General features: G+C 63.9%; 1 protein-coding gene across 1 annotated transcript in view; it reads right to left on the reverse strand.

Moving 5' to 3' along the window:
- TNFAIP2 (tumor necrosis factor, alpha-induced protein 2) overlaps positions 1–3,585 on the reverse strand; it is a 13,572-nt gene extending 9,987 nt beyond the window's left edge. The window contains exons 1-2 of the mRNA XM_011991585.1: positions 3,544–3,585; positions 399–653 (exon numbers count right to left, since the gene is read on the reverse strand). The gene's annotated coding sequence lies outside the window, so the exon portion shown is untranslated. The remainder of the gene's footprint in view (positions 1–398; positions 654–3,543) is intronic.
- Positions 3,586–4,836: the final 1,251 nt, after the last annotated feature.

Consider the following 4,836-nt stretch of genomic DNA (forward strand, 5'->3'; position numbering starts at 1 on the left):
GGCGGCCAGCGCCCGGCAGGGCCGTCGTACCCTAGACGCGCACAGGGCCGGCGGCCAACACCCTAAAGGGTGATGTCGGTGTCCCGGACTGGGCTGAAAGCCTGGTCTCCCCCCTCCCAGCCCCGCAGATTGGGGCACAGGGGAAAGCAGAGAAACAGATGCGCCTTCCAACCCCATTTGCCGGCCCACTGTGCAAGTGGCTCACTCACGCGGATGAGCGCCAACCCCGTCCAGGCCCCAGACTAGCTCTAGCCCAGGGTCCCAGCGCACCTGTTGGGGGCGGGCCATCCAGCCCCTGCCTGGACCTGGCTGTGCCCTCTGGCTCCGCTGAGCTGAGCTGACCCTTCTTCTTCTTCCCTTTGGTGAAGACGCAGAACACATTGGCCAGGCCTTTGGACTTCTTCTTCTTCTCCTTCTTCTTCTTCACTGTCTTTTCCTCCTCCCTGTATAGGGCTGTCCCAGCCTCCAGGGGTGGCACCAGGTCCTCAGAAGAGGCCACTGACATGGAGGTCTCTGACTCTGCCTCTGATGTGGACGGCAACTTTTGGGGGCTTCTGGGGAAGTCGAGGGTACCCTGCACAGGCTGATGGCCCGAGAGGCCTTGGAAGAAGGTCATCATCTTCAGCGTCACCCTGGCTCAGGCCTGCAGGCTCCTGTGGGGTGGGGGTGAAGGCATCAGTGGTCACCATGGACCGGCCCTGGCTCCCAGGCCGAAGCACACAAATGTGCTGGCTGCATTGAGTGCACTCAGTCTGTTTCACCCATTAGACCACTAGGGCTCTGCTCCTCTCCTGGCCCAGATGAGCACCAACAACCACACTCCCTCCTTGGCCATGAGCATCTCACCACACACAGCTTCCCTTCCAATACTTCACAGTCCCAGAAGCAGGGAAGAGGCCGGGGACGCCAAGCCTGCCACACAGAGGGGGGCCTTCACTTTATTTGGGCAAATCCTTCCCTGACAGCCCACTCTCTAGGCAGGAAGCAGGGAGTGAACACCTCCCTGGATCCCACGGGACCCTAGGGAAGAGGTGGGGAATGTGCTCTGTCCCTTTGGACAGAACGGAACAGAGGTCCAGAAAGGTCAGGGACATGCCGGGGTCTAGAACACCAGAAGTTGGCCTGAGACCAGCCTCCCCCTGCCCAGACCCAGCCCCTCTGCCATCTTGCCCAGTTCTGATCCAGCGGTGGGGTCACAGAAACACAGCTGCTCCGGCTGGGCCACGAAGCGGGCAGAGCCTGACTGGGGTCTACAGAACCACAGTGGGTGGGACCTCAGAGAGCCTTTCACACATCACTGGGGGCAAGGGGCTCAGCAAGTCACAGGGCTGCCTGAAGTCACACAGCAACTAGGGTCCAGAACCCAGGCTTCCTGGCTCCCACCCCCTCTGCCCGCTCCTATGTGGGATGATAGCATCATCACAAAAGCTTCCAGTTTCTGCAGCCTTCCTGGGTGCCCATCCCATCTCTTCCTTTCTCTCATCTGGAAGGGTGCTATTTTGGCTTAAACTGTCCCTATGGCGAACAGCTTGGGTTTGGAACTCAGGTCACCTGGTCCCAGAGCCCAGCTCTCCCCCTGCCTCCACATCCCCAGTTGTCCTGCAAGCTACATCCAGAGAGGCAAGACCTGAGCCTCCCCCAAGTCCCCTCCCAGCACCTGACCATTGTCAAAGCAAGACCAAGTCCACTGGAGAAGACCATGACTGACCGGAAAGGGGGAAGCAGGCAGGGGCTGGGCCTCCCCGAGAACCGGGGTGACCTGTAACCATGACGCCACCTGTCTGACCCACCCCAAAATGAAATGCATGCAGCCTTGTCTCATGTATCACGGTAACTTCAAGTGACCCCTGAAACAGCCCGGCAAGGCAGGCAGGATGATCCACCATCCAGAAGGAGAAACTGAGGCTGAGTAGGAGGTGTTTGCCCCAACCACAGCAGCCATGGGGGCTCAGTTGGGTCCATCAGACTCTTCCCATGGCCCCGCTGCCTCCACCAGCCCCACTACCCTGTCCCCATCCTGGAGGGGCTTGGCCAGAGCCGCCTGAGGGACAGGAAGCCTGGGCTCCTCCCACCCCCAGCTCCTGCCATGCTCACCCAATGCCCTGGGCAAAGTCCCACACTCCTGGATGGCACTGGCCTCCCTGGTGCCATTTGGGTTGCGCATTCCACTCCAGGACCAAGAGGGGCATGCTCCAGGGAGCCTCAGGGGCAAGGCCATGGGGCACCTCTGCTCCCCACCCAGTGCCCCAACCTCGCTTCCCAGCCCCTCTCAGGTGCATGCCAAGCACCTGCAGGAGCTGGTCTGTCTGGCAGGGCCGCTCAGCCCCACCCTGGGTGCCCAGGCCCCACCTCTGCCATTCTCCTGGAGTGGGGGAGGGTGGCCCTTACCAGCAATGCTCCCTGCCAGCCTCACCTCAGCCTTCCCTGTCCCACCGTACATGTACTAGGCTCTGTCCCACTCCACATGTACTAGACTCTGTCCCACCTCCAGGCGAAGCTCCCGCAGGACACTCATAGCATCGCCACCTTCTCCCCTCTGTGACACAAAACCCAGAGCACCTGAAGGTCCTGCTGCAGCCCTCTGGACCTCATCCCAGGTCTCCGCTCTCCGAGGCAGCTGGTGCCTTGGAAAGAAACGGTTTCGGTGCAGGCTCAGCACACCTCTCACTAGTGTGTGCACTGCACACCTCCTTCCTTCACAAGCCTCAGTTTCCCCGTCTTTGAAATGGGGATGAGGACCCCCACCTCACAGTGCTGCTGAGGGGATGTGGCCAAACCGCGCGGCCAAGGGCTGGGCGCCTATCTGGGCCTCAGTGGGGGTGAGTCTCCTGTGTCCTGAGTCTGTCCTGCAGGCGGCAGCGAGTGGGTGCAGCCAGGAGGGAAGGGGAGGAGGGGCATTCCTTTAAGCCTTGCCGCTGGTTGGGCCCACTGAGGCAGGAAGGGCCCTGCTCCGAGACTCGTAGTGTGGTCACAGCCCGTGGCTCAACAGCGCCCCCCAGCCTCCCGCTGCCTTGCCTCTGCTCAGGCCCACTGGTCTGGCTCGCCTTCCCGGCCACACGCCTGATGTCCACGCGCCTCCCGGGAGCTCGCTGGGCCCGGCTCCTTCAGTCCTGGGCAGGATGTGGAAGGCGGACCCATCCCCCGATGAGGACACCCGGGCACAGGCGAGGAAGTGACTTGGCCTGTGTCGCCCAGTCGGAGAGTAACGCCGGACCTGGGGCCTTCCTGCAGCTAATGGAGGGGAGATCCCTGTGACTGCCCCAGCCCCGCCCTCCCTGCCTCTGGCAGGACCCAGCCCTCCGCCGCGAGCGCCAGCCCTGGCGCCTGTGCGCCCGGACGCGCGGACGTTGGGCGCCAGGGCCTCAGTTTCCCTGGCAGCAGGGCTGCCCCAGGCCAGGGTCCCTGGGAGCGTCCAGTCCGGTCCTGTCCCCGCCGCCGCGACAGGCTGTTCCCTAGGGGAATCCGGCGGGGCATGGGGTCGGGGCGGGCGAGGAGCCGCGCGGAGCGGCGGGGCATGGACGCGTGGAGGCGGAGGTCACTTACCGTGTCCTGGCCGGGCCGCCGCTGTCCTGGCCCCAGTTCCGCAAGGCCTGAAATAGTCGCAGACTCTGCCCCGCCCCGCCTGCCCCGCCCCCCGCAACCGCGGAAAACCCGCGGGCGGAGGCCAAGGCCCAGTGCGGCCCGGCTGTGTCTCTGCGTCCCGGGGGCCGGGCGCGCCCGGCCTGCCCAGCGGGGGATGCGGGGCGCGGTCACTTCCTCCCAGCAGCCGGGCAGGGGCGGGGGGCTGGCCGCACGTCGCATGGTATGTGGAGTTCGGGAGTCCGAAGGACGGGGCTGTCAGGCGCGGGGCCATTGTCGGACGACGGCTCCTGATAGGCCGCCTGGAAGGGGCGCGCTTGGCCGCGTTCCTGCGTCACAGACTGGCTCCAGCTGCGGGAGCGTCACTCCCACTCCAATTCCCCCAGCCGCCCCTCTAAAGTGTTCCGGTATCACCGCGGCCACAAGGAGACAGGGCACGGGGGCTTCCCGGAGGAGGCCCCCTAAGGGGAAGGGGGCTACACGGCTGGCCAGAGTACTGGCCGCGCGGCTGTGCACAGGGCCTGGGGCCCCTCCCGTCGTCAAGCCTTGCTTGAAATGCGTAAATGCGGAAAGGTGAAGTGGCTGACCCGGGTCGCACCGCTTTAAGTAGCGGAGTGGGGTTCCTAGCCAGGCCTACGGGACTCCCACTGGAGCCTTTCTCCCTCTAGGGCTAGGGCTGGACCCACAGGCTGCTGGAACAGGCAGAAGGGGAGGGGTCCAAGGCCCAGACTCCAGGGCCTCGTCTTAATCATCAAGCCGACTTTGCCCACTCCGCGCAGGCCTCCGTTTCCAGGCCTGTTTCCCCATCCAAACTGTCTCTCAGGGTCTGTCTTGGAGATGTGGAGGTGGGGCATGTGGGGAGGATGGAAGAGGGCTGTGAAGGGAACCCACTGGAGATGAACTTCCTTCCTTATTTCACACGCTAGGAATTTCTGCCCTCTGGAAAGGCCCCCGTCATTTAGGAATTTCCCGCTGGGCACGGGCTTCCCTCCTGCCTCACTGGGGCCTGTGCTCCTCTCCTCTTTTGTTTGGCCTCTTTCCCCGCCCCCTGCTCACTCTGCTATTCCCTCTCCAGCCTAGCAACAGGTCTTCCAGGACCAGGGGGGCCAGCGGAGTGGGGGCGGTGTGGGTTCAGGGTGCCCTGGGAACTGAGAACTTCCTCTTCAAGGGTGGTGGCCAAGCGCCAGGTTTGCACTTGGATTGCCATCCATCCTGTCTCTGGGGAACCTGTGGGGGAGCGGATGCGGGAGGCCGCCA

The sequence above is a fragment of the Mandrillus leucophaeus genome, unplaced genomic scaffold (genome assembly GCF_000951045.1).
Source record: "Mandrillus leucophaeus isolate KB7577 unplaced genomic scaffold, Mleu.le_1.0 Scaffold4, whole genome shotgun sequence".
NCBI classification, from domain to species: Eukaryota; Metazoa; Chordata; class Mammalia; order Primates; family Cercopithecidae; genus Mandrillus; species Mandrillus leucophaeus.